We start from the raw sequence: 24,315 nt of genomic DNA on the forward strand, positions 1-24,315 counted from the left end.
AATTTCTTATTAGATTCTCGAGAAACTGCTTAGTGGCCGAAGGGTTAAAATTCTAAATTTTGTTGGCCCTCGTGTAAAAATGAAATGTATTAATTTATTGCGATCGGTGATCGGAAACTTGACGCAGTTTATTCTCGTTTACTCTATTATAATATCAATTACATAATCAAATAAGTGAAGAGCATTTTCTGGTTAGAATATAACATGTTTCTAATAATATAATTCGACTAATTACTTTTCCGCATTCGAGCCTACCTACCCACCCACCGATTTGGGGAGTTGAGATCGGATTTTGAGATCCGGCAACACCGAACAGCGAAGAAAATCCAAACGGAATTCGGTTCAAATTGCGACTTGCAACAATTCTTCGAGAGCGCTCATCGCTTGTTGTACGAGGTAATATATTGTCTCTAGGCAATATAACTCACTAATTCATGTTGGATCTGCGAGACATTTCGCTTGTAATAATCGTTGTGTGTTTCTTTCCAGATCGACGATGTAACCGCGAGCCGAAGAGACGACGGATCGCTCCGCGTGCGTCGGCCTGTGGCAGGTGAGGAAACGTGCTCTGTTAATTTGTCGGTTTTCACTTTACGATGATATTATCCGAATCTAATAGCTGCAGTGGCCGACCGAAGCTTCGGTACGGCCGGTAAAACGAGTTTCGGACGCGGTTTCGGCCGAAAATTGGCTCAGCCGAAGCACGCGGTCGGGACGTATCGGGTCGCATTCGGCTCAAGTCGGGTGGAAAATGGTGTCCGTTTAAACAATTAGTTATTGCGTCGCTAATTGCTATTCTCACATAAAAACTAGACCGATCTTGTGATCTTTTCTCTATATTATATAGTAAGTAGTTCTAAGATCTTTCATATTTATGTTTTTGTAATTCCTTTATAGCTTACAAGTTAAAGTTCTCACGGCGCACATTGGAGAATTGTTACAACAATAACTTCCATGTATAACAAAACAGCGAACCTTTAAAATGTATGCCCAACTCGACAATGTTTTGAGTATGTCCACATGCTCGCAGAATGGCTGGGTTTCCTCCCTAGGATCCCTATTTAGATCTACATTTGTCACAACGGAGAGGGAAAACATTTTTGAGAAGGGAATACGGATGTCTAGGCATACCTGCGTCGACGCTTATCAGTTCATGGTTTACCTCTTCGTTCTAATTCTCGAGGCACTCTCTTAATACCCATCCACAATTCCTCTTTCTTCTCTAACTCATATAGTGTCCATGCGGCTCCACTGCGGAATCATCTCCCATCCACCATCAGAGGTGTTACTACATTATCTCCTCCTTTCCTTTTTCCTCTTTTTTCCTTTTTCCCATTGAGTAATAGTTTTGATTTAAGGTAATTTAGAAACAAATACGTTTATTTATATTTTTATAAATCTTTAGCTATTTAATATTTTTTTTCTATTGAATGTGTTCTGTAACTTTAATTATAAATATAAAACTTTTTTTTTATTGGTTGGTTGGAAGAAATTGCCATTTGGCAATAAGCCCCGCCAATGTACAAATAACATTTTGTACAAAAATTTTTTTTTTTTTTTTAAGTGCCGAAACCTCTATCATGCGGATGAGATTCGTCCGGCTGAATCGATTCTCTAAAATGTATTCCCTCTGTTGTGACAAATTTAAATATGAATAATTCCCTAGGGAGGAAATCCGGCCGGTCTGCAAGCGTTTGGACGTACTCGAAACATAGTCGAATCAACTACCCGGTAAAAGAAGAAGTATTAAAACAGGAAAATTCTCTTCGGTTCAGCCTGATGAATCTCATCCACCCGGGATAGAGGTTTCGGCTCTTCACAGAAGTCAAGAGATGGAAGAGTCAAGGAACTGTGGACGTTCAGACATGGACGGATTGGTGAGTGTCACACAGCGTGCTAAGCGGCCACTTAAACCAGCCAATGACAGGTCATAAGCCCTGTAAATGCCTAGATTTACGTATTCCCATCTCAAAAATGTTTTCCCTCTCTGTTGCGATAATTGTAGATCTAAATAGGGATCCTGGGGAGGAAATCCAGCCAGTCTGAACATTTGGACATACTCCCGAACACGGTCCATATGTAAAATGCTCTAAGTGGCTTTCATTTGCATGAAATGATTGTCTGTAGCATACTCCTATATCGACCACATTACTTCTAAAAGTATGAAAACTTTGGGTTTCATTCTTAGAACCATAAAGGATTTTGAATCAGTTAAAATAATGAAACTCTTGTTAAAATATTATCCTCGGCTAGAAGCCCATTAGAGTTTAACTCTACTATACGGTCCCCCTTTACTAAATTCACATAAATAATGTTAAAAAGTCCAACGAAAATTGTAGAACAGATCGACTACATGTATTTGTTAAACTTTTTGCATTTACCTACTCTGGAGCATTGCAGGAAAATAACTGACCTAATATTTTGATGTAAAATCATTCATTCTAAATTTGATTGTTGCAAACTCCCAGATTTAATAAATATTAGTATACCAGCACGTAGAACTAGACAAAATAGTCTATATCATTGTCACCCTTCTCAAAGCAACTATATGCAGACTAGGAAACGAGTGTACCTCTTATATGGACATTTTTAACTCGAGTCTGTGAATTCAAATCATCTCTTAATACATATTTGATGATGTTCTATAGTAACGATCAACAAACTATTTGCAAAAGCTACTTTTGCTAATGATCCGGTGTTTATTCATTTATATCTTTCATATGCTGCCATACATACATGTATATGCAGCGGAACGAGGAAGAATTTGCTCGTTATAAGCGTTACTCGTTATACCAGAGTTAAACAATCGCTATTGGACATTGTCACTAAGTAAATACATATGCGTACATATAATTCATACAGATTTTTTTACAGGGGTTAGGTTTTAACTGATCTGGTCTAGAACTCATTTGATATCGCCCACTTGTAATGTTTATTGTGTATTGAAATAAATCTAGAACATTAAAAAAATCTAAAAAACAAGCGTGTCATTCATAAACTACAAAAGCAGCTGTAAATTGTAACAATGTGCCGAACCGGCTCTTACTAACTTCACAAAGCTTGGATTTTTTACAAACTGTGTTCATTTTTTAATATTGTTGGCAAAAAATCCAATTAGTTACTTGGACACTTACATAGCTATCACAAACATAATCCGATCCCAGCGCCCGGCCGTATTTATTTTTAATGTTACCCGACCGTATAGATTTTATTACTTGGATTCTTATTTTGAGATTACTTTAATTTTGGACAATATTTTTGTTGGGTATGTCCGAGAAGTAGCTCGTTATAGCAGTGAATAATTGTAGGGAGAAAACCATGAACTAAAATGTCAACTAATGTTTCCCGAGATCTTGCTATTTCCGTGATCGTTATAACTGATTTTGACTGTATATATAAATATATATTTTTCTCGTTTTTTAGTTTTTAATTTTTGTAAATCTATCTAACTCATTATATTGTTATATTGTAAAAGGCACTTGTGCTGTGTAAAAAATAAATAAATATAGAGGCCCACTGAACTAATGTTGGATCTTCTCCCGCGGGGTGTTCCCCGGCCTCCACCGGCGGGGTCCGCAGACGGAAGGGCGGCCGACGGTCGGCGCTCGGTCACGTCTGGGGCGGGTAATATTAATTTGTTATACTCGGCCGAAGTGATATTTTTATAAATTTGTTTATTTACTTACAAAAATGTTTTACAGAAATAATCACAGCAGTGCACAATAATTATTAAGTACACAATATGAAATAATAGAATAATTAAAACTAAACAATTTAGTGAACATATAACATATATTTTTAGTTTTTTTTAGTTTTAAAGCTGATTTTATATATTTATGTTGATTTATATGTCAAGCGTCGTATTAAAAAAAAAAAACATTTCAGATACAATGATTTTTCGTGTGTCAATATAAATCACTCCTTAGACGTTACTAAAAAGTTATGTCGTCACTTTTGCGGACAACTGTCATTCTAATCGAGCTATATTTTAAGGACTATAGTTCATTGGGGAGTTTATTGTAATTTTTTATTCCTTTGAAAACAAAACTATTATGACCATGACTTTTGTGGAATTTAGGAACTTTTTTTTTTAAAATTTTTTATTTTATTTAAATCTTAAAGTAGGGCACACATATCATACATATTGTTATGTGTGTTCTAATAATAACATTGCAAATATATTTAATTTATAAATTGTTTATCACATATGTCTTGACCATTATTTTAAATTTTGATATGTTTTTTGAATGCTGTTGAAATGCGATCCCTCAGGCGAATGTGCGGAAAAACAATGTATGATAGGTGCCCTAATGTCGAAATTAGAGCAGAATGCAAGGCTGAGTTAAGCATTATCGACAAAATTAAGAAAGGTCTTTTGCGATGGTTCGGTCATGTGGAGCGAATGAATGATGAAAGAACGGCTAAAAAGATTTATGATGCGAATGTGTCTGGTTGTAGAAGTCGAGGAAGGCCGAGAAAGACATGGCATGATCAAGTACAACAAATTCTTGAAAGTGGTCATGTGAAAAGTCGGAATAATCGACGTGCGTGCATGAGAAGATGTATGAATGTGAAGGAAGCAAAGGAAGTGTGCCAGGACAGAGTGGTGTGGCGTTCTATCCTCTCTGCCTACCCCTCTGGGGAAATGGCGTGATGGTTAGTTAGTTAGTTAGATATGTTTTTTTCTTCATAAATATTTTTTTCCATTTCGTAATACTTTTTAATTGCTTTAAATAAAATGGAATTTTGTGACTTTGCCTTTTTCCTAAATGGAAGTCTAATTTTATTCTTTTCTCTAGTATTGTGATCGTGTCCACGCTGGTTCCGATCAATTTTTTTCCAAAATTCTGTTTTTTTATTAGAGTTTATAATTTTATGAACAAATATCATTGTATTGTAAAATATTCTTTGTTTATATGTTAATAATTTCATTTCATTTACCATCGACTTTACCCTCGTGTATCTGTTTTTTTTCAAAATGATTCTAAAGGCTTTATTTTGTAATACAGTTAGTTTATCTATGTTTTCTTTGTTTGATAAAAATTTGATAACTTTGATATTATTTGGGGATCTGCGTGACTTATTCATGTCAAATTTGTTTATTTTTTCTTCTTAGTAAATTTGTATACTGGAATTTGTTTTGTAAATAGTGTCTACTGTATGAACTTTGAATAATTTCTATACATTTTCCGTGTTAAATGTTAAAGGTTTCTTTAAAATTACTTTGATAATTAATCTTAAAAAAATATCAGTTGAAACACATCGTCCCCCAAATATGTAATGCACAGGAAGGAAGGCGTATATTTTCCCACAAACATTGAAGTTCCCCAATATCCTTAACAAAAGCCTATAAATCCAAAAACCAGCAATTAATTCTGGTTTTGCTTTGAGCGATACATTTGAAACTATCTTACAACTTGCAACTGCTCTCCTGAACAAAATTCTGCTCACCTATAATAATAATGCTCACTTGGTCCGTGTCCTCTCCCTAGGTGCGGCGTACGGTGTCCGTGAAATCTCTCCGAGCCCCCCGTCTGCGGAGTGCTCCCGCGCGTCCTCCCGGGGCCGAGGGAGGCGTGCGTAATATGCGGCCCGGCTAGCCGTGTCGCCTCGGCCCGATGACGGCTGTCACCTCCCGCACCCCTTGCCGGTAAATAATACAAATTAATTTTTAAATTAAATTCAAGTGTCAGTCCGGGCATAATGAAAAATAAATCCCATAAAAGTTATCTTCATTGCGAATCATTAAATAATCATGAAATATGGGCAGAATGGTGAATGGTAAAGTGTCCACTTAAACCAGCCAATGACAGGTCATACGCCCCGTAGATGCCTAGACTTCTATATTACCTTCTCTTAAATGTTCTTCATCTCTTTTGTTATATGTCAATATTAACAGCTCCCCGAGTTGAATTCAGTCTTTGTCTACAAAAATTTGGACAAACTCAAAATATTGTTGTTAAATCCATCTGGTCCATGAAGAAGTTTAGAAATTAAAAAAAATAAACATTTTCAGGCGTTGCCTAGTATGTAGGTGAAATAATTCAATTGGATGAATCTCACCCGCGTAAATAAAGGTTTCGGCTCTTTAACTTCACAAACATCAACAGATGAAAGATGATGTTCAAATATAGGCAGAATGGTGAATGTTACACAGCGTGTAAAGTGGCCACTTAAACCAGCCATTGACAGGTCATAAGCCCTGTAGATGCCTGGACTTCTATATTACCTTCTCTTAAATGTTCTTCATCTCTGTTGTAATATGTTAATTTATGCTCCTAACTTCTTTTTTACACATTTGATTGAATATTTTAATATCTACGAACACGCACAGCGCAAAGATCTACATCTCTCTGAAAACCGCACGTAAATCGGCTACCCCATTTAGGAGTACGGCAGTGGCGAATGCTCCTTATAATCGATTACATGCAGCTGACCATATTTTTTTGACATCGTAGGTAATGTTTTATAATACTGTAGTATTATTAGGAAAAAACACATCACCAAAAAAATATATTACTTTTCCTGGGTAAGTAAATTTATATCATATTCCTTTATTCCATACAGCGACCAGTTGCGCCTCTATTGGCCAAGATTATCACTACTGGATTACACGAGATTACTCTGCTCACTTCAAAATTACTAATTCAAATACGTCTTTAACCTAAAACTTTAGAATCTCGTTCGAAAAATTACACTTGCGATTACAGTAAAATCTTGCAGCTTTCATTAATGCAATTTAGTCTTTCAATACTTTTTCATAAGGACTAGTATTCTTTAAAATACATCAATTTGACTTACGACAGTCTAAGGGAGGTGACAATATACGCACTCGTTATGTGTAAGAAAGAGATAACGAATATATTTTGTATGTCGTAAGTAATTTATCATACTTATGTTACGGTGGTTTGAAAGTAAATTTGCTTTAAAATGAATAAATATTTTGATATTTTAATCGAAACGAATTAATATTTTAATCCATAATATAGTATAAATCCTTTAGTGGGTTTTAAAAAACAAAGATTCGCTAATTGTTTTTGAATTGTAATTCGTTTTTGTGCATACGATGACAGTTGAATATTGTAGGTTATTCTTCAGTATACATTTAAACTTTTAAAATTTAGTTAGAGTAATGATAAAAACGTTACTAGTGTATAGTGTTAAGAATAAATATATATGAAGAATTATAATATGAGTAACTTATGTCGTTTTGTGAATAATAATGTGATATAAAAGTCGATGAAACGATGATTCTTAAAACGTAATTTATGTTTTGTTTGGTGAACTATCGTACTTGGTAAGGAATACTTTTAAATTATTATCATTTATTAAGAAATAGTGTTTTATTTCAAGACAAGTTATAATAGTCTGACTTAGCCGAAGATGCACCGGTGCGCTAATTAATTATTTAGTTTATTAATTACTTTTTCGACGCTTAGCGCAGAACGCGAAATAGCTACGCGGATGGGTCGTCGCTTTCTAATGACATAGGCGGAGGTTCGAATCCATAGGGGTTCCAATTTTTTTTTTGCAATTATGTTTTTTTAAATTGTATTTTTTAAATCAAATGTTTGTGCTACATTAGAAAATATTTTTACTGAAACTATTAGCCGCTGGAGCCATTTGTTAGGAATTATTTATTAAATATACAAGACTTGTTTTTTATATGCCATACTACCGCTATGGACATTTTATCAGAATTTTCATAGCTTACCAATTTAAAAACTCACCGCTCGCCACTGGAGTACGGTGACATCACACGTACAGAGGAATTATATATATATAAAGATGGTGTCTACTGCTTACATCAATTACTTGTAATTTGTTCAATCACATCTTCCCAACATTCATTTATAGCGTAGAAACATTTATTTATTGAAAACGCCAACCGCTCGGGCAAATAGTTGGAAGAATACGGGGCTTACATATGCGGGTTTGTTTACAAGAAGACTGGCCGGATTTCCTCCCCGGGGAGTTATTCATATTTGAATTTATTGCCACATTGGCTGGTTTAAGTGGCCACTTAACACACTGTGTAATTTAAACATCCACATTTCCTCAACTCTTCCATCTGTTGACTTTTGCGAAGAAAAGGCGCTGAAACCTTTATCACGCCTGTGAGAATCATCCGGATTCGGTTCAGCCAATGAAAAATATTTATTATATGGAATAACAATTCACCGGTTATTTCCCGCTTCCTTTATTTTACACAGTCAACACCGATATTTATTTATACTTTTTATTCTTTTTTTAATACAGAATACTGTTCCCTCACCTCAATAATGTCCCGTGCCGAGGGAAACATGCCTAAGATTAGCTATTTAACAAAGTTAACATAATAATAACAATAAAAAAACTTAATTAATCCAATTAACCTAATTATAATTTACATAATTAACACTAAAACAATTAAAATAATCATAAAAAATATAACCAATAGAACAAAGTTCATAAACAGTACACACATTTTACCTATTTGGCTTGATCCACTCGTCGATCCGTGCGCAACCCACCTCCACTATCCATTTCTTAATAGCAATTTTATATTGCGAGAACTTACTAATTGTCCTTATGAATAATGGAAGTAGATGTACACTTTAACCGAGTAGTAGGCCAATCCTCTTTGACCGAAGGTTGTATTTATTATTTTATTTTTTTGCAGCATCAGGGTGGAGTATCTAGTGACTCTTGTATTTGTAACGGAAGGTAGAGAATAATGTTTACGTGCGTATAGTAACAGAGCTTTTACATAAAGTTGTTTTACAGATTTGACATGGGGATTTTCAAATATACCGAGGGAGCTAGTTCTGATTGGGACTCTTAAGATAATTTTTATTAAAGCTTTTTGCGTAATTATTATTTGCTCGATCAGTGTGTCGTTTGCACATCCCCATCCGACTTTATAACAAGAACAAACAAACAAACGTCAAAGTCAAATGGAGCCTTGTCAGCGAATGGGGAACACAAAAACCTAAAGAAGTCAAAACTGGGAAGAAGAGGAGAAGGTCAAAACTAGGGCTTTAGTTTATTCGTGTTTCTTTTCTCATCGCAGTCAATTCAAATACACTTAAACAAATAATATTTCAGACATTATTAAAACAAGTTATTAAAAAGACCGCGTGCTTATTCCAGCACTAAACCACGTAATATGCCGGTATAAGTTTCTACGGTCGCTATCCCAGATTTGACCAGAGTTTAACTCTGCGAGGTTTATAAGTAACTAGCGGACCCGACAGACGTTGTCCTGCCCGAACATCGACTTGCCTGCCATTAGCCGGTTCAGCGAACGTTTTTTCGATAAACTATATACTAAGTGACATTTGACATTTCAATAATTTCGTTTCGTCATTGTGCGATTTGCTGTTGCCCAAAGCAAAACCAAAAAAAGTGTGCAATACCTCGTTACCCTGCGCTGGTCGGCTTAGGCCCGGTTGTATGATCGTTAGTAATAGTAAAAAATCTGTAGCAATAGTCCAAACTGAACTCTTTAAACCTTAGTTAAAAATTCAACAAGCCAATTAAAAGCCTTAGTTAAAAGACACTGTCCATGTATACAATTTATGGGGTTTAAATATTACAATAAAAGAATAGTTTCAATCATTTTTAAAAAAAGAAAAAAAGCATCGACAAACATAAGGGACATCGAGACGAGATCTGGACTATTTATTTAGTGCTCGTTTAAATCCTCGGAAACTTGAACCAAACAAGTCCAGATGCTCTTGTCTCGAAGTAACAATAGGACAAAGGCGGGTAATTGGAGAATTGAGGCCATAGTTTGTTCTATGCTGATCGATGAACAGTACTTCGTTGTTTCTCAACCTACGAGTCGGAAAAACACGCTTTCTCTATTTTCTACGGATGATGAGTTCGAAGATGTCCGTCGTGATGAAATCCAGCCACTGGTGAAAATTCCGAATGAAACCGACAAACGCCCTTTACTTACGATTGTGTATTTTTTTAGCGATCGGCTTTCACCGCTGGCGAGTTCGTCGGCGTCGTGGAGGCGGACGCTCCTCGCACCGAGATACACCGCTTCCGCGGCGCAGTCCTTCGCCCCGAGGGGCGTGGAGTTCCCCTGACCCGGGACAGCCTCCCGCTGAGGGAGCGCCGAGTCACGAACGCCGACTGTGTCGAAGGAGTCGCGGGTAAATATTGTTTTTTGAATGAAATTTTTAATCACTTTATTTGATGTGTTTATTACTAAATATATATTTCGAGGCTCGTATAAAACAAGAAAAATTAACGATGGACCTCAGAAAGTTCTTCTAAACCATCTTTATTTTAGTTTCAATGCTGCAGAACAGCCTTTATTTGATATTTTTAAACACACGTTACAATTTGCTACCCACTAATTCTAAAGACTTTTCGGTGGGACATTTATCTTACGTAATTCTATTTATACCATACAAATATATTCATTAACACGCACTATAAAGCATTTATAAGACTTTTTTATTTATTTGAAGATCCTTCACGTCAACACTTTGAGTGCCGGCCGAATACACGTGGAATTTACCCTGTGCCCGGCCCATTTTTGTGAAATTTCACGCTTTGTGAAGGGTTTCTTAAACGTGTCACAATTATGAAAATGCTGGGTTAAATCAATTGAAACTTTATTTATTTGAAACGATTCAATAAGTCATTTTTGTACGACAGTTTTGCCAACATTGGCCTTTATTTATTTATGCTTTATTAAGTTAGTGCATAACATCTTAAGAACTAATAAAAGCTTTTAATAATATTACAATTTTTTGATCAAAATTTCTCAATAACATATTTTTTCAAATTAATTATAAATATTTAACTTTTTTCCATTGCCTTTATTTCTTCTTCAGGTAACTCACTGTACAGCTTCAACCCCTTGTACAATGAGTTTTGAGATTATGTTTTTCTCCTCATTGCTAATCTTATCTTTTTTTACCCCTTGTTTCATACGTATGACATTGTTGGTTAAATGTTATTATTGTTTTTATTTTATTCATCCTCTTAATTATTTGATGTATAAAAATTGCTACATTATATTTAATTTGCCGCTTTACTGCGAGCGAGCCAATTTCTTTGTGCATTCTTTTGACATAATAATAGTTATTTCTTTTGAATATCCTCATCGCCTTATTTTGAAGAATTTGTATATTTTCAATTTCTCCTTCATTACATAAAATAATGGAAATTTATGGGAAACCACAATGCAATGTTTGCACATATATTTATTTATTTATTTATTTGACACTTTATATACATATACAATAAATATACATATAAGGGCGGGCATATTGCCTTAAGGCAATTTCTTCCTACCTACCCAAACCGTTCAGTTTGAGAAAATTATAAATACATGGACATATTGAATCTTACAATTTTATACAAAAATTAAAAGCAAAGATTAACAAAAATAAATATATATAAAAAAAAAAAAACACTACTATGAAGAGAGGAGAGGGGATACATATACAGGGTCTCACTCCTTTTTTGTGCTTTGTATCCCGGAGCCGTGTAAACACGTGATTATAATAAATAGTCCAGATCTTGTCTCGATGTCCCTTATGTTTGTCAATGCTTCTTTCTTTTTTCTTTAAATGTTTTAAACTACTCTTTTATTTGTAATATTTAAACCTTATAAATTGTATACATGGACAATGTCCGTTAATAAATAAATAAATAATAACCACGCGTTGTGTCCCAGGCCCGTGTTTTCACGTATTGTTATGGTTGGATAATTTATATAGCGCCATTTTTATGAAAATCACCTCAAGGTTTACCAACAGCGAAAAAATACTAATTGTACTGTACAAGTAACAGTTTGGACTGAATTCCACAATCCTGTAGCAAGGGGTAGGTGTTGGCCGCGTCTCGCTGCCGTCGTCGCTCTCGGGGTCGTAAATCCCTAAAGTTACGAAGTCTCGAAATTCCTCTCACGTCCGGTGTCACTGCGTAGGTCGGTGGAAGATACTGGTTCGTAGTCCCGGAGTGAAGAGATGGTCAAGTCCAAGGTGTAGATCCAGTGGTAGAGCGGGAGGTCGGGCGGGGTGACGAAATGAAACGATCAGACTAACGTGATGTCTCGAGGCGAACTCAATATTTATTATTTCAAATGTACACATTATATAGGGCGTGTTGCGGGCTCCCGCTACCTGCGTTAGGCCAATACGGGAGTGGGGGGGGAAATGCCGCTCCCACTATACCCGGCCGGCGCGCCTCCCCCAGAGTGCACATGGGGAGGTGCCGTCACTTCGCTGGGAGCCGCCGCACGCGCCACATCAATTACAAAATGCCTTTCTAAAGGCAAACATTAGTTTCGTTTGCAAAAGTGCCTTTTTTAAGGCAGTCCTTAGTCTCGTTTACAAATGCCTTTTTTAAGGCAGTCCTTAGTCTCGTTTACACAAATGCAAAGTCCTATTTTAGGGCAATAATTGGTCAAACGTCTAGATTCAGTTACACAAATCTCTACTCTATAGTACCCCGGGATGGCTAAAGTCAGACCCGAAAGTGGAATATTCATCCTTTATTGTGGGTCCAACATTTAGCCTACAGATACCGGGGCGGGGGCCCTAACTATATTATTGCATATTTTATTCACATTTTTAACCTAACCGTCCGTTACACTAATAAAAGTCCCTAGATGTCAATAAAATTAACTTTTTTGGACAGCCGGTAAACCACGTGAAGACACGAGACCGGGACACAACGCGTGGTTATATAATCACATGTTTACGCGGCTCCGGGATACAAAGTGTCGATGATGGTTTGTGGGAGATCATTGAACAACCTCGGAATACGTTCTCCGAAGTAATTTGTAATTCGGGGAACGACCGGGGAGCCCTCAGTTTTCGATCTAGTGTCGTGAGTGTGGGAAACTCTTTTTTTATATTCCGGATCAACAAAGTGATCTACAATCAATTTGCAGTCACAAAGTTGTTTTACCGGCGGGACATTACAGAATTAAAAATATACACCTTCACCCATATGTTTATTTATTTGTCACTTTATATACATATACAATATATATACATATTAGGGCGGGCATATTGCCTTAAGGCACTTTCTTCCTACCTACCCAAACCGTTCAGTTTGAGAAAATTATAAATACATGGGCATATTGAATCTTGCAATTTTAAACAAAAATTAAAAACATAGATTAACAAAATAAAAATATATAAAAAAAAATTAACACCATACTATGAAGAGAGGAGAGGGGATGGGAAGGAAAGAAGGAGGATAAAGGAACAATTTAAATATTTAGATAGTGACATTTCAATCTCGACTTAAATGTAAATAAAGAAGGGGCGTCTCTAACATTAGTGGGTAGATTATTCCGCAATCGAGCGGCTACTACTGCGAAAGAGGAGGCAAGAAAATTAGAGCGATGACAGGGTATTAAAAGGGTTCTCTGGTTACTAGAGCGAAGAGACAGTCCGTGTTGTGAAAGAGGTTGGATGAGCTCTCTCAGATAAACAGGCCAAGTGGGATATTGTGAAGAAGTGGTAGAATGTGAATGTTTCTTCTATGCCTGATGCTGAGCCGGTGTAGTTGCGTGCGGTACTCGGTTGTGTGGTTAAATTTGCCAAGATCAAAGATATAACGAATGCAAATATTCTGCAATCGTTCTAACTTATCAAGAAATTCAGAGTTAGCATCTGGATAACATACATCCGCGTAGTCGAGGAGTGGAAGAAGTAAGCTCTGGACTAATGTTTGCTTAACATTAATTGGCAAGAAATTCTGTAATCTTTTAAGTGAGTGCAAACTGCTATAAAGTTTACGACTAACCTCGTTAACCCGATCGTGCCACCCTAAATGCTTATGATTGATGATACCTAAGTTTTTGACTGAAGTCACGAATGGAATTTCTGTACCATCTATTTTGAAAAGGTGTTTGAAAAATGTTTCGCCTCACGGATTACGCTATTTGGTACAATCCCCTTTAACAGTCTCACCTGAAAACAAAAAATTTTACCCAGAGGAGACTGGAAGGGGAGACATAATGAGCGAGGTATATATCTCCAGCATCACAATCCACTCTTGTTGAGATGGTTGGAGGTATTGACCTTGTTGGAAAGATGCGTCGCTAGTCCCGCGAGGCTGTCTACAATTAAATTTAACAGCGTCTTGATGTTTAAAACAAACAGAAAAATAAGTTGGTTTGATTCTGTAGGAAACAAAGGAAAATTAAAACAGACAAACATTTTCAGTAATTGTCATCAAATGCCTACTTTACCGCTCGCCTACTTTACGGGGCATCAAATTCTCAATCTCGTTTACATTCAAAACAACGACAAAACATTAAGCGAGATCACGTTATCTTTTCATCGATACTTACAAACATTTTTCAGGACACGAAACAAAAACGATGCTCAATAACGATGGTCCTCGCTACGAAACGATCTCGGTCGGAGAGGCAGATGACACCGACGTTATATGGCGTGTCCCGATGCTGCCGGCTATGTGCTGTGGCGATCGGCTACCAGCTGCCGGTTGTGGCTTGACAGGTTTGTGGTTTTTTCATATTTGTTTTCTGTAATAATACTCAAATTAACGATGGAACGCCTTCCACTCGAACGACGCTTGCAAATTGTGGATATTTACGGCGACGCAGATCAACCGAAACTCATCCTGTCGCCGAGGGAAAAAAAAAACATTTACAGAGCGCAAATAATATTTAAACAATGTGTACATTAACACATATTTATATGTAATTCCTAATAGGAGTAAATGTGCTATGTATATTTCCCAATATTAGTTTTGTGTTGCATCTATCTATGTAGGTAAACCCGTACCGAGACAGATGCGAGTTGCCCCTGTAGGGTGCGGTATCGGTAGGGTAGCGCAGTAAGTTATGCGAGTTGACAGCCCCGCTCGTTCGCACTTTACCCTCTCCCGTGACTCAATGTTTCCTGTCATTCGCAGATCCATATCGGGGAAAGGGCGCGGACCGCCCGCCGCTGAGCTGGGAGCGCGCGCGAGCGGGACTCGGCCGCCAGTGCAGTGCTCCGCGCAAGTCACCCGTTCACTCGTGTGTTTGTTCTTCGCGAGAGTCTGATGCGTTTGTTCTCCGTGAGCTGCTGTTATTTGACATTTATCACAAATGAATGCAATATTTAGAAGTTAAGATGTCTGAAAAGATAAACAGTGTGAAAATGTCACTAAATGGTATTAGTAATATTTTGAACCTGGTGGAATTAATTATTTTACACAAATTTTTATCTTTTATAATTCTTCTATCACTTGATCTTAATAAATTAAAAATAAGCAGTAAGAAATTATAATCTAAAAATTCGATTCCGACACCTAATTTAAAATTGATAAATTGCAAAAACTCATTCTGGACCTTTTCTATACAATATTGGTGCCTAGAATAATGGGGAGCCAAAACATGACTATGTATGCTCGCATATTCTAATCTGTAGTGGTTCTGATTATAAAACCTAACATTTTCGAAAATCTATTAATATGACAGAAACCATTCTTTACACATTATTCATATATTATTTATTCTCCGTGAGTCATTGTTCTACATTATCTTCCATATGTTATTTAAAGGATATTTATTCTTCGTGAGTCGAGTCTGATAGATTTATTCTCCGTGAGTTATGCCATGACATCAATCCGCGCGTCACTCCAAGTTTCCGTAAATCATCCGCTGAATTCTTACACCAGATCCCCCTCCGAGAAAGCGTGGCCGTGGTGGAGTCGAGTTCTCTCTGACTGAGGGTGAGGTTGTTTTTGTAATAGTTAAGTTTAGTTAGATGTTTGCTATCGAGAGACTCAACTCCACTCACAACCTGCACGTCAATGATAACTGCCTTATTACTTGCAACCGCGATGATGTCCGGTTTCCTTCTTCCTTCTTCCTTCATCTGTGTCCAGGATGTGCTCACGCGTGACAATCATGTTTCGCTTCCTTAGTGCAGCAGAAATTACTGAGGCGACAGCGTCGTGCCTTAAAATACGGCCGCCGTGGGTCCTGTGGCACACTTGTATTACGTGTGCTGCTGTCTCAGTAGAGCTGCAACCAGCGCGACATTTTATGTCTTCCTGCCTATTTCCCCTTGTGGTGCGCACACGGGTCGGCTCCTGCACGTACTCGCGGCCTGGGACCGCGAGACACCTCTGACTCACCCAACTGGTAGATGCTGGTACTTTGCTTGCCTCCCTTAGCTCGAACCCATCGTTCGAAGCATAAAGGAGATCGCGAAAGTAGCGGGAAATTTTTGTGGAGTTATTAAGAAATATTCCATTGATAGTTAGGGCTCTTTTGGCCGACAAGATTCTAGCATTAACGTAATCGGAGTTTGCTGCCACTCTAGCCGCCTGAAAACTAGAGCGGTGCAATGCCATGAAGCGTGAGTGAATCAACGCTGGTATGGATTTGGCTAGGCATGGGATGCCTAGTCCTCCATCACGCACAGATGCGTGGAAGAAGGGGAGGGGGATATCTTTTGGCATTTTCAGCCATTTACGTATAGCGGACCGGATTTGAATGTCTAGCTCTTTCAGCATCTTTCCATTGCACCTTCCCAAAATGAGGCGGTGGAACATCCTTGGAAGAAGGAAACTTCTGACTGCTATCAGCTTTTGCTGTGGCTTAAGGGTGCCGATGAGATTCGACTTACGAATTGACCAAGAGAGCAGTTCACATGGACCGGACCGGTGCCATCGAACTCCACACCAAGGTACTTCCACTTGGAAAGTGATCCGAGTTGCGGAATCAAGCCACCGTCCCGGGTGCGAAACATGCTCTCTTTCGCGACCTTAAAGGTTTTGCGGTGTGTGTTTGCCTCCTGAGAGAAGGCAGCGCACTTACCGGCGTTAAGGCTAAGCCCAAATCTTCCCGCCTCTTCTTCGAAAGCCGCAATGGCAGATTGCAGACCCCAGGAGGTAGTCGCAAAAAGTATTACGTCGTCTGCATACGCAAACGGCGACAGCGGGTATCCCATCAAATCGACGGATACGCCTCTGTGGAGCTTGTTCAAAATTCAGTCCACAACATACGTAAATAGGAGTGTCGACAGGGGATCACCTTGTCTCACTCCTCGACGACTCTGGAAAAGGGGGCTAGTTTTTCCATGAAGGCTGAAGCAAGTGGAGCTGTTGTCATATAGACGTCTGACGTAGTTTATAAACATTTGGGGGACACCCAATGCACTTATGGCATGTAAAAGGCCTTCATGGGAGACCGAGTTGTAGGCCTTTGCAACATCTAATGTTGCAAAGTGAAAAGTCCTAGGACTCGATCTCATCGATTGGAACAGGGATGATAAAATGGTGATGTTCTCCGCACAGCCATCATTGAAGCATCGCTGGCGGGCATCACCTAAGCCGAGTTTGTATAGTCGTGCTGCTAGAATTTTATGAAAGTGACGCACGACTACGGATGAGATTGATATTGGTCGAAAGTCAGAATTCCGACCAGTGCCCCCTTTCTTGGGGACAAAGACTGTTCTACTTGTCAGCATGGAAGCGGGGAAGCCATCTGATACAAGTAGGAGGTTGAATACGATTGTTTTCACCTCTGTGGGTACCGCTCTCCAGCACCTCGGGGAGACTTGGTCTGGCCCCGACGCTGAAGATAGCGGTACATGTCCACGAACAACCTCGACTCCAGTAATAGGACTCCACAAACTAGTTAGCCCCTCTTTGGCATTGTATGCCATTTCTTCAGGGCTAGGAGTGAACGGGACGGATTGTTCCGTAACCACGGCGGCCCAATACGGAACCATACTTTCGTATGGCGGCATTGGGGCCTCCGCAGTCGAGGATTCGCCGTCTAGAATAGCACGCACACAGCGAGACATGTTCGACCTAAACAATTTCTGCGCTGCTGCGTACTCCTTCTGTCTTAATGCCCGTTTCGACATATTACTGTTGTCTTCAATGCGGTTTTCGACCGGACACGAAGCAACGGTTGGAGGCCACACCGATGTGAACCACTCAGACAATAGGTCACGTAAGGTCGCCGGATCTGCACAAGACATTGCTGCCTGGCAGATGGCGCCAAGGGCTTGGGTATTCCAGCCCTGAATATTCTCAAGGTGTGGCAATAAGCTCGTTAGAGAGTTGAAAATCGCATCGCTGTGCGATTGTGGGGAAGGAGCGGGACTACCAGTTGGTTGGGGGTTTGGTTCAGATGAAGAACCGGCCACATCATCTTCACTGGCCTGTGACGGGGGTGCATCGGTGGTGGCATCCTCATGGGGATCACCAATTGGCGCAGCGCGGTTTCCAGTAGTCATTTCCTGTATGAAATCTACAACGAGGGCTTTGTAATCGCTTCTCCTTCTTACTCCTTTGATTGCCTCTAGCGTTCTGTTTGGGTAGATCTCATACAGGTACTGGTTCAAAAACCGCTTTTTGCTGATGGCGCCAATGGCTTCTTGCCTCGCCATGAGGGTGAGCTCCTCCACGGACCATCTCAGATGCGATTGTGGAATCACAACCTCATCTTCGAAGTCCGTGGGATGTTTGGATCTGCGATGCACTCCTAGACCAGTTTTGGTTGCAAAGCTTTTGGGGCAGTTAGGGCATTGATGTGGCTCTGACGGAGCCGGGGTTGGCGCTGCAGAGTCAGCGGATGTGACCCCAACAGGAGGCGCGTGCATTCTTCTCGTATGGATCCTCAGTCCATTTTCACTTCTAAAGGACCGGGAGCAGATCGAGCAGATGATCAGTCCCGGCGCCGGCTGGTTGATGTGCCTGGACGGGCAGTTGGCGGAGCAGTCGGTACAGACTGCTCCTGTGGGTTGTCCGAGGCCATGTCAAGATTATTCGAGCCAACTGTTTACAAGGGCGACGGGCTGGCAACCCGACGCCCCCGGGTTTTATCCCCTTTATCCACATTTTATTATAGTTTCCGGCCACCGGAAGTCATCGGGGGACACCCTACCTAAAGGTAAGGTATGTGGAGGGTGTTTTGCGAAGGCGAAGGGGTTCTGAAATCTTTACCCCCCACAATGTGACAGTAAGACGTCCACTCAATGGAGGGACCACTCTGCTCGCTCATCGCTTGTAGTCCCCTCGCTAGACTCCGGTGGCTCTCTCGGCTCCTGTTTTATCCGGGCTTGCCACCGGCACTTTCACACATATGTCTTGGTAGGTAATTAAAGTAGTCCTCAACCAGACACATAGGTGTAATCGTGGCACAGTTAAGAGAGTCATAGTTACTCCTTGATTTCTTAATTGAATTTCTTCACATTGACATTCAGAGCACTGGGCAGAAATCCCATTGCGTCAACACCCGCGAGGGCCATCGCACAGCAATGCTTTGTTTTATTTTTACCTTTTTTACGGACTTATACAGTCCATTCAACAATGACGACACTTTTCCTCATAATACATACATACAGGCAGCCGCGTGCACAGAGTTTTTAACTAGGGTAGGCAGTAGAAAAAAGAGTACGTTTTATATTATTATAAGTGATCAATCTTACCAAACAGTATCTCGTGACAGAGATCGTGACCGGTTGATATTTTTACAGAGTTTCGGATAGGAGCCCCCGCGTGTGACCGATGTGCTTCTCCCGTATTTAATTTGGCAGCCTCAACAGCCAGCTCTGTAATTTTTTTCGTTAGTTTCGATTGAGCAGCCGAGGCTCTATTTTCTCCAATGATTGCTGCGTTTTAATCTCCAATGCGGATATTATCTGCAAAAGCGCAGTTGCAGCCCCTGTCTTTTTGCTTTAGCTCCGCATTAATTCTAGACTTTTCACGATGACGCCTCGATGGTACTCTGCGTCGACTTGTCTCTGGATGTCAAAGAAGAATCTTCAGTGTTTTCCTCGACACCCTGTCCTTCCTGTTCCTTTGTGTTGTGTTTGTATTCATTGTTGGTTTTTTAAGAGCAGGGGACCTTTTGACAAAGGCCCCCCCTCTGGGTGTCACTTGCTTAATTAGCCTGAAGAGGGTGGGCGGGGTTTATCGGACCCCTCCCTCCCCGACATCAGTCACCAGGAGGTCGCGACAAGGACGCGGCAAGTGACGGGGGTGTCCACTACGGTACTTACTACCCCTGTCTCAGTTCTACTAGGCAGCCGGCCGACTGTTCTGCAACAGCCGGAATAACGTACAACGTATCTTACGAGAGTGATAGTTGCGACCGCCGAGTGGGGGGTCCGGGGGGCCCTCTAAGGCCCCCCGCGCGCCCTAGGGCGCACCCCCGTCCACTCGAGTGTCGGATACGGCGTACGGTTGTTATCTTAGGTACAGTGCTCAGATCACAAACAGAGCGTGTGGTGATCCGCTTTACAACTCATGTAATGCAGGATAGTGATAATTCAAACAGTCCTTTTACATTGTCCCGTATCTCGTGACCCTGGCCTACTGACGACTCAACACCCGCTACTATGACTACCGGATTTCGCTCGAACCCCAAGCGGCAGGGACCGCGGCTGTGAGGGACTCGCTTCCAAGTATCACCAGCCGCGGCGGGGATAGGAGCTGCGCTAACTCCCCCCCTTGGTAAGCAGGATGCACGCGCATGAATGGGTGTACAAGTGCAACTGTCCCTTAGGTCTGGCGCCACGCCCCTTAGAGTCCGACACCAAATGGGGTGGTACGTGTAGCTCGGTTAGTACTCACGTCGGATGAGTAATAACTACCTCACCTCATATCCAACTCCCGGCGCCGCAGCCTGTTGCCCTGAAGATCCTAAGGATAGGGCGGTTTCCAGGGGTAAACCGCATGAGGTACAGTTTACCCACGCCTAATTGGATTTCTTCACATTGACATTCAGAGCACTGGGCAGAAACACCCGCGAGGGCCATCGCACAGCAATGCTTTGTTTTAATTAGACAGTCGGATTCTCCTTGTCCGTGCCAGTTCTGAGTTGACCGTCGTCCGGCGGTCGGATTGTTTCCAGCTGTGAGAAAGGGCCGGCGTCATTACTTGGGGTAGAGTGCGCTATAATCGGACCACTTAACGGCGAAACTTGCTCACTACCTTTGCTTTGTAATGAACTTTCCGCCTCTGACCTTTGATGGCTTCTAACGAGCGGCCAGGGCATCTATCTACGAGGTAAGGGTTCATCAATCCCACTTTTTTAATCGTTCCTAGAGCTTCATGCCTCGCCATCGAGTCGCTTTCCTCTGTGGTCCGACGAATGTTAATAGCGGGTAAATTAACGGCTGCTTCGTGTTCCACGGGGCGCGCTCGCCTCATGTGCACACCCGACCCATGGGCCTGCTGCACACGTGACAAATGAAATCTGGCTCAACGGCTTCGGTTGCTTCATCGACTCCGACAGTCTGTACGGGCGGGTGATGACCACTCCGGCTGGTAGCATACTCCGTACCGCACACAGGACAGGCGTGTGGGACCGGGTCTCCTTCGTCCGAACGGTTCAGGTGCGTACGGTCACCGATGGGATGTGCTGGCGGAGCAGGCAATGAGGACTGCTTCGAGTTTAAGCGTCCGAGGCTGTTATTATTGATATTAGTGCCAACACAATTGAAGGGGCGACGGGCTGGCAACCCGACGCCCCCGGGTTTGATCCTCCTTTTCCACATTTGAAGTCAAAAATTCCTGCCACCGGAAGTCATCGGGGGACACTCTACCTCGATGTAGGGTAATTGGAGGGTCATTTGCGAAGGCGAAGGGGTTCAATGTGACAGCAAGACGTCCACTCGATGGAGTGACCACTCTGCTCGCTCATCGCTTGTAGTCCCCTTTTTAAATTTGGGCAATTTAATCTTGTTTTATCTGGGCTTGCCACCGGCACGTCCACACTTATGTCTCGGTTGGTAATTAAAATAGTCCTCGGCCAGACACATAGGGGTACTCGTGGCACAGTCAATCTCTACTGTATCGCGAAATAGCGGTCTCGCCGTACTGTCTCGATAGCTTCGAGAGAGCTGCCACGGTTAGGATGCTTTCCCAACAACCTTTTGTTGATCTCCGAGACGACCCGTGCCTTCATGAGCAGACTTCTTTCGCGCATCCCGTCCTTCAGGTATAAGCGACCATGTCCAACCTCCGGTTACGCCAGCATCCCACTCGAGCATCGATCTCACTCTCGTCTCTCTCATTCTAAGAGCAGCCTGTCTCCGCACGGTCTCCGCCGCTGCACCGAGATGTTCAGTGGGAGTCCTCGACCTCCCTGCAGCTGTGACAGATTCCGCTCGTGCTGCGTTCCCGAGGATGCCACCCGGGAAGTACCATGCGTCCACCTGTTGAAATTTGCCCGGGAGCCTCGGAGAATGCTCGTAGTGATATCGGACCTTAATCCCGATCGAGGGTAAGGTTATTTTTTGTAATAATTCAGTTCGGTTAAGCGTTCGCTCCGCTCCACTCGCAAACTGTACGTCAATGATAGCTGCCTCGTTACCCGCCACCGCGATGATGTCCGGTTTCCGTCTGCCCTCATCCGTGTCGAAGATGTGCTCGCGGGTGACGATCATGTCGCGTTTCCGTAGAGCAGCTGCGATCGCCGAGGCGACAGCATAGCGCCCCAGTAAACGCAACATTTAATATCTTCTCGCCCGTTTCCCCCGCAGTGCGCATTCGCCCGACTCGCCCGACTGGCAGGTGCTGCTATCGTTCAGTGAAACTATCGGACTCTCCTCGGCATTGAGGCGCTTTCTGTGTCCTGTTTAATCTCCCACTTAAGCCTAATTGGTTTTGCGGGAGTTATCCGTTTCCCATTTATTTGTTTAGACTTATATTTAAATAAGAACATTACATACAACTTCTTACTCTTTTTCATTTTAATTCTCTGATAAAAGGCCGCGTTGTTTTCCATATAAAATTTCTGTATAAAATATTAAACTGCAAAGTAGATACTAACTTCCTTAATAAAATACAAATAAATGCGGGATTGAGAACACTCAGACATCGGGAAATATTTAAACTGCCTTTGTTTTCAAATAATGCTACATACCACACACCCATGGCCCGCATGTGTCGGGAATATAATATATACTGCCGAAACAATAAAATTGACATTTTTCATGATACTCTCTCAGCTTTTGCGAATAATCTCTTAGGAATAAATCTTATTCAATAAGTACACAAGTACAACTTATTTTTTATTGCATTGTATCCTGTATAAAAAAATATGTATTACAACTTAATGTATAAATCTAATTTGTGTAATTCTATAATTGAATATGCATGTAAAATTGTATGTTTTCTAGTGTGTATCTTTGTTGAATTACTTAATATAATAAAATAATAATGTATTTGCCGCGATATTTATTTCTTTAGATGTGAATATATACTAGCGGACCCGACGGACGTTGGCTTGCCTGCTATTACCTCGGAAAAACACTTTTCATCTAGGTACTTATTTGTGATTTATTTATTTATTTATTTATTCAAAATTAAATATTTATGAACTTATTAAGGCTTTTTAGGCTATGCCCGTGTCAAGCCACAATAAATAACAAAGAAAATACATAGTAAAATTAATCAGATCAAATTATTATGACATAGAATAACAATCTAGAAAAAAAAGGTAAATGTAATAAATAATCAAATTCCAAAGAACACAATGCAAAAAAGATAACCAGAAATAATTTTTAAAATATAAATTATACAAATTAAGAATCACACATAATCAAATAAACAAAATAGTGGTATCATTAAAATCAACAAAATAATAGTAAAATACAGTAGTATTAAAAAAACAAAATAAGAGTATCATTTAAATCAACAGAAAGAGAATATATATATAAAAGCATAATTGAGATATGTTTTCTAGAAACTCACTCAATACTATAGTAAGAAATAGGAGCAATAAATCATATGCCAAATAATAGTTCGTACTAAATTAAATTAAACAAAAATACATAAAAATTTTCAATAAATAAAAAGCAAATAAAAGTAAAAAGTATGAAAGGAAAGCAGATTTGTAAATTTTTGCTAATCTCGAACCTTAAAAAAATTAACAACCTCATCCCTATAAATGTGCAGCAACCAATTGCAAACATTTTTCTTAAATACATTGGCACTTGTGGAGTTTTTTATGGCTTTAATTCCAAAACTGATAATTGTTGATTTTCAAAATGAATTGAATTTAAGTCATGGCTGGATATTAACATTTTAAAAACAATATACAAAATAATCAAAACAATATACAAAATAATAATAGAAAAATATAAATAGTAAAAATTTATACATGTCGAAAAATGTAATGCAGAAAAGTTAAGTACAAAAATCTATGAAATAAATCTATAATAATTATTTGATTTAAATTATTTACTGACAATTTTTTTTTGTTTTTTAAAAATAAATTTGGAAGTTCAAGGAGGATTCATAAAACACCTACAGTTTGTAAGTAAGCCAACATTCTGTAAACATATTCTCAATTATACAACTCCACCATCT

The 24,315-nt window shown here is 40.1% G+C and overlaps 2 long non-coding RNA genes across 2 annotated transcripts; both read left to right on the forward strand.

Annotated features, from left to right (window-relative positions):
* The first annotated feature begins 271 nt into the window (after positions 1-271).
* Positions 272-10,128, forward strand: LOC148282133 (uncharacterized). Its single transcript, XR_015822165.1, has 4 exons — positions 272-396; positions 490-553; positions 5,493-5,650; positions 9,962-10,128. It is a non-coding gene; the product is annotated as an uncharacterized LOC148282133 (long non-coding RNA).
* A 1,317-nt stretch (positions 10,129-11,445) lies between these two features.
* On the forward strand, positions 11,446-23,180 carry LOC148282134 (uncharacterized). Its single transcript, XR_015822166.1, has 2 exons — positions 11,446-14,486; positions 14,905-23,180. It is a non-coding gene; the product is annotated as an uncharacterized LOC148282134 (long non-coding RNA).
* The last annotated feature ends 1,135 nt before the right edge of the window (positions 23,181-24,315 follow it).

This window comes from Micrasema longulum, unplaced genomic scaffold, assembly GCF_059751315.1.
Source record: "Micrasema longulum isolate JH-2025_06_02 unplaced genomic scaffold, ASM5975131v1 h1tg000375l, whole genome shotgun sequence".
Lineage (NCBI taxonomy): Eukaryota > Metazoa > Arthropoda > Insecta > Trichoptera > Brachycentridae > Micrasema > Micrasema longulum.